This window comes from Rhinopithecus bieti, unplaced genomic scaffold (genome assembly GCF_001698545.2).
Source record: "Rhinopithecus bieti isolate Rb0 unplaced genomic scaffold, ASM169854v2 scaffold_12478, whole genome shotgun sequence".
In the NCBI taxonomy this organism is placed as follows: Eukaryota; Metazoa; Chordata; class Mammalia; order Primates; family Cercopithecidae; genus Rhinopithecus; species Rhinopithecus bieti.
In genome coordinates this window covers 1181095-1195264 of record NW_016807367.1, presented here as the reverse complement: position 1 = coordinate 1195264, position 14170 = coordinate 1181095, and the positions used below count along the sequence as shown (strand labels likewise).

General features: G+C 40.4%; 1 protein-coding gene and 1 pseudogene across 3 annotated transcripts in view; one reads left to right on the top strand and one right to left on the bottom strand.

The window, feature by feature from the left end:
* The window catches only part of MMAA (metabolism of cobalamin associated A), a 45396-nt gene that overhangs the window by 9510 nt on the left and 21716 nt on the right, over window positions 1-14170 (top strand). The window lies entirely within an intron of this gene.
* Window positions 3552-5504, bottom strand: LOC108535486 (nuclear receptor coactivator 4 pseudogene; annotated as a pseudogene).

Below are 14170 nucleotides of genomic sequence, written 5' to 3'. Positions count from 1 at the left end.
GGATCACGAGGTCAGGAGATCGAGACCATCCTGGCTAACACGGTGAAACCCCGTCTCTACTAAAAATACAAAAAACTAGCCGGGCGAGGTGGCGGGCGCCTGTAGTCCCAGCTACTCCGGAGGCTGAGGCAGGAGAATGGCGTAAACCCGGGAGGCGGAGCTTGCAGTGAGCTGAGATCCAGCCACCGCACTCCAGCCCGGGCGACAGAGCAAGACTCTGTCTCAAAAAAAAAAAAAAAAAAAAAAAAAACTCAAAATGGATCAAATACCTAAATATAAGAGCTAGAACTGTTTACACTCTTAGAAAAAGACATAGGCATAAATCTTTGTGACCTTGCTGAGGCAAGAGTTTCTTAGATATGGTACCAAAAGGAAAAGTAACAAAAGAAAACGTAGGCCGGGCGCAGTGGCTCATTCCTGTAATCCCAGCATTTGGGGAGGCAGAGGCAGGGGGATCACCTGAGGTCGGGAGTTCAAGACCAGCCTGATTAACATGGAGAAACCCCGTCTCTACTAAAAATACAAAATTAGCCAGGCATGGTGGCACATGCCTGTAATCCCAGCTACTGGGGAGGCTGAGCCAGGAGAATACCCGGGAGGCAGAGTTTGCGGTGAGCCGAGATCGTGCCATTGCACTCCAGCCTGGGCAACAAGAGATAAACTCCAACTCAAAAAACAAAACAAAAAAAAGAAAAGGTAGATGAATTGGATTTCATCAAAATTAAAAACTTTCGTGCTTCAAAGGACACCATGAAGACAGCAAAAAGATAATCCAATGTAGTGAGACCTTGTCTCTACAAAAAATAAAAAATTAGCTGGGCGTGATGGTGTGTACCTGTGGCCCAAGCTACTCAGCAGGCTGAGATGGGAGGATCACTTGAGCCCAGGAGTTTGAGGGTACAGTAAGTCGTGATCATGCCACTGCATGATCCAGCTGGGGTGACAGCAAGATTCTGTCTCAAAATAAAATAAATAAAGATTGCCGGAAGTGGTGGCTCACACCTGTAATCCCAGCACTTTGAGAGGCTGAGGCAGGCGGATCACTTGAGGCCAGGAGTTTGAGACCAGCCTGGCCAACAGGTTGAAACCCCATCTCTACTAAAAATATAAAAATTAACCAGGCATGGTGGTTCATGCCTGTAGTCCTAGCTACTTGGGAGGCTGAGGCAGGAGAACCACTTGGAAAATCTCAGGAGCCAGATGTTGCAGTAAGCCAAGATCATGCACTGCACTCCAGCCTGGGTGACAGAGGAGCAAGACTCTGTCTCAAAAAAAAAAGAGAAGAAAAAATTTAAAAATAATATATCTGATAAGTAACTTGTATCTAGAATAATGAACTCTTATAATAATTAAAACAACAAATTATTACAATAATAAAAAGACAACCCAATTAAAAAATGAGTAGGGTATGGTAGTAAGCACTTCTGATTTCAGCTACTTGGGAGGCTGAGGTGGAAGGATCCCTTGAATGAGGGAGTTTGAGGCTGTAGTGCACTATGATTACACCTGTGAATACCTTCTTCACTCCAGCCTGGGCAACACGGTGAGACCCCCCTCTCTCTAAAAGAAATTTTTTCTTTTTTATTTTTTTCATTTTTTGAGGCGGAGTCTCGCTCTGTCACTGCCCTGCTGGAGTACAGTGGCATGATTTCAGCTCACTGCACCCTCCACCTCCTGGGTTCAAGTGATTCTCCTGCCTCAGCCTCCTGAGTAGCTGGAATTACAGACATGCACCACCACGTCTGGCTAATTTTTTGTATTTTTTTAAATAACTGTTATGCTTTTAATGGAGGCAGATACAAAATTCATCAATGCAAAAGAACATTTTACATCCCCATTAACATAGTGATTAATGTAAATTATATCTTGACAATGTAAAATACAGTGTGTTTGGCCTCAGAAAAGAAACTAGACAATTAGCTGCAACTTAAGATAACTGGAAAGGCTCCTTACGTTGTTTTTGCTCACCACCTTTATTATAATACTTCTAAATGATATCTGGAGAGGGAATTAAAAAATAATACAAAGCTCTTTCAGCTGTGGTTCAAAGAACTCTAGTGAAGCTGTATGGCAATGATATCATGGGACCATGAAGTTTCCCTAGAAGTATTTCCAATAACAGGCAGTTAAGAAGCTTAATAGTTTCAAAGTCTGAAAAGCAGTAAAAGATATCTTAGAGAATTTGAAAACATAAACTCCACTTCTCTCCTACAGAGACATTTTAAAGGATGGACATAACTTTAAGGAGATTGAGAAAACATCAGTAGTTTTTGTAAAGCTTCAACAAACACCCCAAGGTACAAGTGTTGAAAACGGCCTGTTCACTAGAACGTTACTTTTGGAGATATAGGTATGCTGTGCTTGCAGTGACAGGATGACTTTATCCCTAGTTAAAAGCACCAGGTGTCAAGCTCAGCTTCCATTTACACAGCATGCACCAATAATCCCTATGATAGTGAATGGTTCAAGTACTATTTCCAATAGGTCTTTTGCCTATTTGCTTAGTCAGTATTGGGGTTCCTTTAAACCCCGTGGGTCTGTAGATTTTTTTTTTTTTTTTTTTGAGACAGAGTCTCACTCTGTCGCCCAGGCTGGAGTGCAGTGGCGCAATCTTGGCTCACTGCAACCTCCGGCCCCAGGATTCAAGCCATTCTCCTGCCTCAGCCTCCCAAGTGGCTGGGATTACAGGCACCTGCCACTGTGCCCAGCTAATTTTTGTATTTTTAGTAGAGATGGGGTTTCACCATCTTGGCCAGGCTGGTCTTTAACTTTTGACTTCGTGATCCACCTGCCTCAGTCTCCCAAAGTGCTGGAATTACAGGCGTGAGCCACCGCGCCAGTCTGTAGAATATTTTAAAAGGCTAGAACTACCTCAAAAATAGTATTGAAATAATACCGAGCCCTTTTAAAAGAGCTCATTGGATATTTTAATAACATTTATAGAAAGAAAGAAACACAAAAATTGCAGTAGCTGAGATCCTTTCAAGTGAAAAGTAATAATGTAGAACTAACATGTAGGCTAAAATGTTTGGTAATTAATGTCAAAAATTGCCAAGATTATTAATATATATTTTGGTAATCATTATTGGCCAAGTTAATTTTTTGTGCAAAATACACTGTATGTTAATAGAACAGGAAAATCATTATTTCAGACCACTAACAGAGGAAAACCCACAGCTAGAGAAGCATCTATAGGGCAATTAAACGTTAGGGAAGTTTACTAGCTTTAGAATACCTCAATACACTTCGATTACAGAAATATTTCATTTTAAAACTAGACTGTTTTGATGTACTTTTGTAACGACCTGATCTAAGGAGCCTTGGAGGCTTGTGAAAAGATATATCTATCCACAAAGATGCTGCATTTCTAGTGTGGGGGTGAATTAACACTTCTGTAAGGAGGAAGGAACTGAATCAGCTCAGCATCAATAAACAACATTTTTCTTTTAAACAGTATCTCATAATCTGATGTCTCACTTCGCTTTGCTAGTTCAAAATTAGGCAGAAGAAGAAAGAACTAAGCTAACTGGTCAGACCCAGAAACACAATGATTTGGCAAGCCTCAGTCACTCAGCTCATGATGTGTGATAATCAGCAGAAAGGCTGCTCAACTCTTGTCCATTCCTTCACATCTGTAGATGAGTTCGATATAACCACTTCTTTTTATCAACTTACCAACTTTAAGCTGCACGCAGGCAAAGAGATCACAAACTTCAGGGAGGCCATAATGGTCTGGGGGGGGGAGTTATATTCCTCCTGTAGAGGTGAATTAAGTAATACGTCCCAGGCCTTCTTTCAAAGCAGCCACTTGTCTTCTCCAGAGGATGGCTGGCTGAGGTTGCCCATCTTCTTTCCTGGTAGGACCCAGTCAGCTGTGTTAAAGGTACACCAGGAAGTGCTCATGGGGTTTTTTAGCTTTTGTTTGCCAGCTTTGTCTTCAGTATTAGGCACTTCCTTAGGACTTCCTTCTTTGTATGGGGGCCTGATAAGCCACTCCTGCAAGGCGCTGTTCTTTATGACTTGGAAGGAATCAGCAATTCTAGAAGGAACCATTGACTTTGGTGCTTTAGTTCTGTTACTTCTTTACTAGAAGGAGAGAGTCACATATTCAGGGAATCTTTACGTTTCTCAGGCTCAGGTTTGGGTTCCATGGGCATCCATTTTTATTCTTTCCTTCTTTGTTCAGAAACCACTTATACAGAGCCTCCTGCTCACAGTTCTCATCACACACACACTCTGCAAAGCTGGTGTAGGGCTCATTGGCTCTGCCTACCTCCTCTACCTTACATGGGTCCTGATGGTTCTGGACAAGCCTATCCTCTTTAACCATGCTGGGGGTAGACAATGGTTTCTTGGCCTCCAAGTGGTCATTCAGGCACTTCAGACTGCTCACGTTTTCCAACTCCGTACCTTTGGGCTGCTTTTCCTGACAGTTGGTACAGGAGTCAGTCTTGACAAGCCAATCATTCACATTATAGGACTGGAACAAGAGCTTAAACTTCTCATTGCTTTCATGACTGCCATTCTCGGGCTTCCCCAGCTTATGGGATTCCTGGGGAGTCACTAGCCAATCTGATAGGTTCATCTTATCTTGATCAGGAAGCTCTAGCTCTTCAACCTTTTCCATTTCAATGGAGAGCTAGTAGTGGAATGGCTGTTACACTTTTGATAACTTGGCTTTTCAGGAACTTCCTGTTGCTGACTCTTGAGGAGCCAGTTTTCTAAGCCCTTTAGGTTTCCCCAGACATTACTGAAGAAATTGCAGGCTCTGGAAGAAGTCTGACTGTTCTCCAAGGTCTGCTTTTTGGTGAGCCAATCCTGGGGGTTTGTGCTGGGTGTGTAAGGAGCCTGATGACCACTGGCAGGTTTGCTTCCAAGGAGCCATTTGCTGAGAGGGACAGCTGCAATACTGGATGCAGACTTCTGCTCTGGCATTGGGATATAACCTCTTCTCCAAGAAGGGCCCAATATTTGAGGAACTAACATAAGCCATCAAATGCTCAGGAATTTGAATTGTTTTGAGAGACCTAAATGTGGTGATGGTCTGGCACAGAGCAGTTGTGTCAGCTTCAAAGAGTAGGACATTTGAATCTTCATGCTCAAGGGTCAAACTGCCCAGTCTCTACAGCCACACAGAGACTTGATTGGCTAGATCTTTGTTTTGGGTACACTCCAGTTGATGAGTAAGACAATTGAACTGGCCCAATAACCAGTAGAACTGCTGAGCCTGCTGTTGAAGTGTCTCTTTCAGCTGATAGATGAGGTCCACCTGTTCATATAGTCACACCTCATGGCTTCTAAGATGTTCCAGGTGGTGGCTTATGCACCTGTGAATCTGAGCTTTGATCTCTTGCAAGTTGTCTTTAATTTGCTGTTCAGCCTGGAGTAACTCCACCAATAGCAAGCTGCAAGTCCCTCCGTGCATCACTACCCCTCAAAAGGGGTTCTCTATTACTGGAGCTGCCACTCTGGTCTTGGAAGGTATTCATTCTGCTCACAGCTCCAGGTCCAAGTGCCTCTCTGGGCAATCCGAGGGGACCTTGGGTGGACTGAGACATGGCCCCACCGAAACCTAGGGCCCAAAGCGGATTTGATTATTTGTCCAGTTCTTTGATTTGTTCCCATGAGAAAGCAGGAAAAGATGCTGAGTTACATGAGCAGGTAGGAAATCCTTCTTTTTACTTACATGATTTTGCCATTTTAGTGGAATTAGTCTGTTCTGCATGTGACAGTATATAAAGGTAGAAAGCTGCTCATACAAGGCTGAGTTATATTGGCTCTTAAAAAATTTATGGGCTGCTTTAAAATCTGGTTGATTGGATAAATTCATGGGGTTAAAGATATTATGAACTTAGTTATCAGGAGTGAATTATTGTCTGTGGAGCGAAAAACATTTTAAAATGTGGTCTGTTCTGTCACCTAACACATCGAGATCTCCTACTGATAAAAACTTAGCACAGGAAATAGCAACTAATTTTTCATTTCGGCCTAAGCAAAAAATAAATAATTAAAAAGATAAATAGCCAGCCATAATCAGGCATATTCAGATGTACAGGATTATTTTATTTTCTCTAGAGTTGACACCATATAAATCTGTATTTGTGAAATCCATAGTTTTTTCCAAGTTCTGCCACTAGTTGTGAGGCCTTGGTGAATCAGCCTTATGCTGTTGAGCCTCCCCTTTAAAATAGGGTGTCATCCACTGTAGGATTATTGTGAGGATTAGCTGAAAAAATGCATGCATGATGCCTCACACGTGATAAACACTCAGTAGAAGGTAGCAGCTGCTGCTTGCCATTCAGATGGTCCAGAGAGTTGGGGGGAAATCAAGAAAATTAGTCCCCTGGGAAGAAGTTTGAGGATGTCAAACCCAGAATTACATACATCTGCATAGCTTTTTGGTTTTAGCAAAAGAACGCAGTAAGATGGTATCATCCTTTTTCTGGTTCTTTCTTTTCACTTAAAGGCGTTTTAAGATTTGCATTGGCATCAGAAGGCAGATAACTGCAATCCCAATTGTGATAAAACCTACAGTATAAATCATAAGCTTATCAGACAGTTGGTGTGGATTTTCTGAGAAAGATTGCAATTAAATTGTTGTAAGAAACCACTATTTTAAATGTTAAAGCAATCTAGAATATTTAGAGAATATTTGCTTACATTATTATAAATGGACATAGTTTCATCTAGTAAAACTTTTGTTACTGAATTTTGATTCCTTGCAAACTTATCTTAGCGTTTTTCTGTTTGGAAGGTTGGTTACATGTCAAAGGTGCCTTGATTCAAAACAGAAAACTTAGAAGGCAAAACGTTTTAGTAAAGGTCCTTCAGTCACACAGGTTAAGATTGTTACCCAAACTTTTCTTTATAGTTTAGTAGATTGTTTACATAGAGTAGATAAGAGTATATATTCATGAATCCAAAAAAAAAATATTGGAAGGTTACTATGTGCCAGGCACTGTGCTCATTTCTGAAGAAATATGCCCTTTTTCTGGGAGACTCAGTCGAGTTGAGCAATGAGAATTGGTAGGGAGCGGTCTATAAATAGATAAATTAGAAAACAAGAAGACAAATACTATTTTTGAGATGGGAACAAAAGACTGTGGAGCATTGAATAGAACACTTAACTGTCTGGAGAAAGTGGGGGAAGATGTATCTCTGAGGAGGTGCTATTTGAATAGAATAGGCATTTGTCAGCAAAAATGTGAAGGATATGCACTACAGACACCTAATTTTTATTGTAGCATATATATAGTTTAAAAAATTTACCATGCTCAAAAATGGTTACTGTCTCATATATATCATGTTATTTCAGACTACTTTTGAACTTCAGATTTAACATGATTCTGATAAAATATCTGTGCATGGAAGAAAAAGTAAAATGTGATTATTGCTTATTTCACCTTGCACATAATTCTTTTTACTAAATTTTTTTAGTATATATGCTGACTTTATATCTAATTTAGAAACTGACATATAAATGTATTGAATGTAACACTGATCTTCACAATAACTGGTAAAATTAAGGATTCATCAAATTTGACTCTGATGTTAGGAAGAAATCTAAATGCAGAAGGAAGCAAGTTACAGGTTATGGCAAAGATAATAATCAAATCATGAGGCATTTCTTATTAAATTTTAAAAATTCTGAATTTTATCTTTTAAAAAAGATTTTTTTGCTTACTTTTTCTTACCATAGAACTGTATTAGTTTCCTATTGCTCCGGTAACAGATTACCGCAAACTTAGTGTCTTAATACAAATTTATTATCTTACAGTTCTATTGGTCAGAAGCCTGACACAGGTCTCATTGGGGTAAAATCAAGGTGTCAGTAGCTCTTTGTTCCATCCTGGAAGATCTAGAAGAGAATCAGTTTCCTTGCCTTTTCCATCTTCTGTAGGTTGTCCTCATTCCTTGGTCCATGGCCCTTTTACTCCATCTTCAAAGACCTAAAGAGTGGATTGAATCCTCACATGATGTCACTCTGCTGTTCATTTCTACCTCCCACTTTCATATTAAAGGACATTGGTGATTACATTGGGTCCACCTGGATAATCTAAGATAATCTTTTTACCTTGTCAGCTGATTAGCAACTTTAGTTCCATCTGCAACTTTAATTCCCTATTTGCCACGTAACATAACATATTCATAGGTTCCAGGGATTTGGGCGTGGACGTATTTGGGAGGCCATTATTCTGCCTATCATAGTAACATATGCTGTTTTTAAAAAAACAGAAAAATATAGTCAGCCAAAAAGCAACATAAAAGCACCGTAATACCACTCATCTGTAGATGAAGTTATATACACATCAATATATATAGTTATTCTGTGTGTGTATGTGTGTTTGTATGGGGAGGGTGTCAATGTGTGTTTAACATTTTTGAAAAAGGCGTCACACTTCCTCTTAATCCTGAATCCTTTTTTTAGTAATCTGGTCTCGTGGATTTAAATGACATCTAAACAGCGAAGGAATGTTGAATTTTGTCAGATGCCTTTTCAGCATCAATTGAAATGCTCATATGGTTTTTGTCTTCCATTCAGTTGATATGATGTATCACATTGATTGATTTGTATATCTTGAACCACCCTTGTACCCCAGGGATAAACCCCACTTCGTCATGATTAATGATCTTTTTAATGTATTGTTGAATTCAGTTTGCTAGTATTTTATTGAGGACTTTTGCCTTAGTAGTCATCAAAATTCATTCTATGAGGCCAGTATTATTCTGATACCAAAACCAATGATATACCAAAATAAAAGAATACTAGAGGCTAGTATTCAACAGTATTCAAAAGAATAGTATTCTTTTTTATTTAGTATTCAAAAGAATACTAGCCTTGTATTCATTTTCATGCTGCTGATAAAGACATACCTGAGACTGAGCAATTTAAAAAAGAAAGAGGTTTAATTGGACTTACAATTCCACATGGCTGGGGAGGCCTCACAGTCATGGTGGAAGGCAAGAAGGAGCAAGTCACATCTTACGTGGATGGTGGCAGGCAGAAAGAGGACTTGTGCAGGGAGACTCCTGTTTATAAAACCATCAGATCATTTGAGACTCATTCACTATCAGGAGAACGTCACAGGAAAGACCCACCCCCATAATTCAGTCATTTCCCACTGGGTGCCTCCTATAACACATGGGAATTATGTGAGCTACAAGGTGAGATTTGGGTGGGGGACACAGAGCCACACCATATCAAGCCTCTAGTGTACTTTTATTTTTGGAATGTCTTTGGTTTGGGTATCAGAGTAATACTGGCCTCATAGAATGAATTTGGAAATATTCCCTTTTCCTCTATTTTTCAGAATAGTTTCAGTGAGACTGGTATTAGTTCTTTTAATGTTTGATAGAATTCACCAGTGAAGCCATCAGGTCCCAGGCTTTTCTCTATTAGACTTTTTATTACAGCTTCAATTTCATTAGTTGTTATTGGTGTGTTCAGGTTTGGGATTCCTTCATTGTTCAACATTGGTAGGTTATATACGTCTACAAATTTATCCGTTTCTTCTAGATGTTTTCAATTTATTGGCATATACTTGCTTATAATAAGCACTAAGGAGACTGGATTTCTGCAGTGTCAATTGTAATGTCTCCTTTTTCATCTCTGCTTTTAATTATTTAGATCATCTCTCTTTTTTCCTTAGTTTAGTTTGCTCTTGAAGGTGCATTGTTTATTAGAAGTTTTTCTTCTTTTTTAATGTAGGCACGTGTAGCTATAAATTTCCCTCTTAGTACTGCTTTTGCTGTATCCCATAGGTTTTGGTATGATGTGTTTCCATTATTATTTGTTTCAAGACATTTTTCAATGTCCTTAATTTTTTCATTGACCCACTGTTCATTCAGGAACATATTGTTTAATTTCCATATATTTGTATAGTTTCCACAATTCCTCTTGTTATTGATTTCTAGTTTTATTCCAATGATTGTTAGAGAAGATGCTTGATCTTATTTCAATATTTTGAATGTTTCAGGACTTGTTTTATGAGCTAACATTTGGTCTATTCTTGAGAATGATCCATGTACCAAAGAGAAGATTGTGTTTTCCACAGCCATTGGATGAAATGTTCTGTAAATACCTATTAGGTCCATTTGGTCTGTAGTGCAGATTAAGTCTGATGTTTTGTTATTACATTTTGTCTGGAAGATATGTCCAGTACTGAAAGTGGAGTGTTGAAGTCTCCAGCTATTATTGTATTGGGGTCTATCTCTCTCATTATCTCTAATAATATTTGCTTTGTATATCTGGGTGCTCCAAGGTTGAGTGCACGTATATTTAAAATTGTTATATCCTCTTGCTGAATTGACCCCTTTATCACTATCTAGTGACCTTCCTTGTCTCTTCTTACAGGTTTTGTCTTGAAATCTATTTGTCTGATACAATTATAACTACTTCTGTTCTTTTTTGGTTTCCATTGGCATGGAATAACTTTCTCCATCCCTGTATTTTCAGTCTATGTTTGTCTTTATAAGTGAAGTGGGCTTCTTATAGGCAGCATATCATTGGGTCTTGTATTTTTTATCCATTCCACCACTCTATGTTTTTTGACTGGAGAGTTTAGTCCATTTACATTCAATGTTATTATTAATAAGTAAACACTTATTCTTGCCATTTTGTTATTTGTTTTCTGGTCTTCCCTTCTTTCTTTCCTGTCTTCGTTTTAGTGATGATGATTTTCTCTGCTGATATGATTTAGTTTCTTGCTTTTTATTTTTTGTGTGTCTGTTGTATGTTTTCTGGTTTGAGATTACTGTAAGACTTGCTATCTTACTATCTTATCACCCATTATTTTAAGCTGATAACAACTTAACACTGTTTACATAAACAAGTGAATAGAAAACTAATAAAGACTATGCCTTAATTAAATCCCTGGCTTTTTAATATTTTGTTGTTTCTGTTCATATATACTGTCTTGAAAAGTTATTGTAGTTATTATTTTTGATTGGTTCATTGTTTAATCTTATACTTAACAGTAGTTTAGACACCACAGTTACAATATTCTTTTGTTTACTTTCTATTACCAGTGAGTTTGTACCTTCAGATGATTTCTTATTGCTCACTAATGTCCTTTTCTTTCTCACTGAAGTGTTTGTTCTCTTTAGCATTTCTTGTAGGAAAGGTTTAGTGTTGATGAAATTTCTCTGCTTTTGTTTATCTGGGAAAGTATTTCTCCTTCATGTTTGGAGGATATTTTCACTGGATATACTATTCTAGTGTACATTTGTTTTTTTCCCTTCAGCACTTTAAGTAGGTTATGCCATTCTCTCCTGGCCTATAAAGTTTCCACTGAAAAGGCTGCTGCCAGTCATATTGGAGCTCCATGGTATGTTGTTTGCTTCTTTTTCTCGTGCTGCTTTTAGGATTCATTCTTTATCCTTGACCTTTGGGAGTTTGATTATTAAGTGCCTTGAGGTAGTCTTTGGATTAAATCTGCTTGGTGATCTGTAACCTTCTTGTACTTGAGTATTGATATCTTTCCCTAGGTTTGGGAAGTTCTCTGTTATCCCTTTGAATACAGTTTTTACCCATCGCTTTCTCTACTTCCTCTTTAACTCTTGAAGGCCAATAGCTCTTAGATTAGCCCTTTTGAGGCTATTTTCTAGATCCTGGAGGCCTGCTTCATTGTTTTTTATTCTTTTCTCCTTTGTCTTCCCTCACTGTGTATTTTCAAATAGCCTGTCTTCAGCTCACTAATTCTTTATCTTTTTTTTTTTTGAGACAGGGGTCTTGCTCTGTCACCCAGGCTGGAGTGTAGTGGTGTGATCAGGGCTTGCTGCAGCCCCTACTTCCCAAGCTCAAGCAATCCTGTCTCCTCAGCCTCCTGAGACACTGGGACTACAGCCACCACACTCAGCTAATTTTTGTATTTTTTGTAGAGATGGGGTTTTGCTATGTTGCCCAGCTGGTCTTGAACTGGGTTCAAGGGATCTGCATGCCTTGGCCTCCCAAAGTGCTGAGATTACAGGTATGAGCCACCGTGCCTGGCCCAAGCTCACGAGTTATTTTTTCTGCTTGATCAATTCTGTCTTAAGAGACTCTGATGCATTCTTCAGTATGCCAGTTGCATTTAATCTCCTTGTTAAATTTATTGATAGAATTTTGATTCCTTTCTTGTGGTATCTTGAATTTCTTTTTTTCTTTTTTTTTTTTTCTTTGCGATGGAGTTTGTTCTGTCACCCAGGCTGGAGTGCAGTGGTGTGATCTTGGCTCACTGCAACCTCTGCCTCCCAGGTTCAAGTAATTCTCTTATCTCAGCCTCCCAAGTAGCTGGGATTACAGCACCCACCACCACACCTGGCTAATTTCTGTATTTTTAGTAGAGACAGGGTTTCACTATGTTGGCCAGGCTGGTCTTGAACTCCTGACCTCAAGTGATCTGCCCAGCGCAGCCTCCCAAAGTGCTGGGATTACATGTGTGAGCTACCACACTCAGTCGTGTCTTGAATTTCTTTAAGTTTCCTCAAAACAGCTATTTTGAATTCTCTATCTGAAAGATCACATATCTCTGTTTCTCCAGGATTGGTCCCTAATGCCTTATTTAGTTTATTTGGTGACATCACGTTTTCCTGGGTGGTCTTGTCTGTGTCTGGACATTAAGGAGTTAGGTATTGATTGGAATCTTTGCAGTCTGGGCTTGTTTGTACCTGTCCTTCTTGGGAATGCTTTCCAAATATTTGAAAGGGCTTGGGTGTTCTGATCTAAGCCATATCTGCATTTTGGGGCACCCCAAGCCCACCTTGGTAATCTTGGATAAGATCCTGAAGAATTCTCTGGATTACCAGGCGGAGACTCTTGTTCTCTTCCTGTTCTTTCTCCCAAACAAAGTCTCTGTCTGCTTCGAGCCACCTGGAGCTGAGGATAGGATTATACAAGCAGCCCTGTGGTCACCACCACTGTAACTGCCCTGGGTCAGACCTGAGTCCAACACAGCACTGGGTTTCACCAAAGGCCCACTATAACTACTACCTATCACTTATGTTCACTCAGATTCCTAGGGCTGTGCAGTCAGCAAGTGGCAAAGCCAGACAGGCTTATGTCCTTCCTTTGAGGGTGGTAGGTTCCCCTAGGCTCCAGGTAAATCCAGAGATGCCATCCAGGAGTAAAAGCCTGGTGTCAAAAATTCTAGAAATCTACCTGATGCTGTGTTCTACTGTGGCTAAGCTGGTGTTCAAACCACAAGACAGCATCCTACCCATTCTTTCCTCCCTTTTCCAAAGGCAGAGGAGCTTCACCCCATGACTGCCACTGCCACAGGCCCATGAAGAGTGCTACTCGACTACTGCTGATGCTCCCTTAAGGTCCAGGGGCTCTTTAGTCAGCTCGTGGTGATGCTGCCAGATCAGGGACTTACCCTTCAGAGCAGTGGGCTCCCCTTTAGCCCAGGGCAGTCCAGAAATGCCATCCAAGAGCCAAGTCCTGGAATTGGGAACACCAAGAGCCCGTTTGTTTCTCTACCCCACTGTAGCCAAACTGGTACCTAACATGCCAGACAAATTCCTCTTTACTTTTCCCTTTGCTTTTCTCAAGCAGAATGAGTCTCGCCTTGTACCTATTGCAGCTAGGCATGTGCTGAGTCTTACCTGAATCCAGCGAGTCTCAGAGTCTCTCACCTAAGGCCCTCAATGTAATACCTTAGCATTGCTGCTGGGCCCAAGGGCTCTTCAGTCAGCAGGTGATGAATCCTGCCAGGACTGGCTCCTTTTCTTCAATGCAGCAAGTTCCCTTCTGGCCCAGGGTGTGTCTAGAAATGTTGTTCAGGAGCTAGGGCCTGGAAGGGGGACCTCATGACTCTAACTGGTGCCCCATCCTGCTGTGACTGAGAATATCCAAGATGCAAGATAAAGTCCTCCTCACTCTTCCCTTTCCTTTCCTCAAGCAGAAGGAAGGTATCTCTTTTGTAGCCATGAGCTGTTCAGCCTGGGATTAGGGAAGGAGTGATGCCAACACTCCTTTTGCTGCCCCGGCTGGTGTCTCACTGGGTTATGTTTCGCCCCGCCCCGAAACTCCCCAGTCCACTGGCTCTGGGCTCAGTTCAACACTAGGACTTGCCTAGGAGTTGCAGTCCTTGTGGCCTAGACTGCCATTAAAGTTTAACTGAGACACTAGAGCACTTTAACCCACAGTGGCTAGGCTTCTGTGAGCTCAGGAAACTCAAGTTTCAAGTGC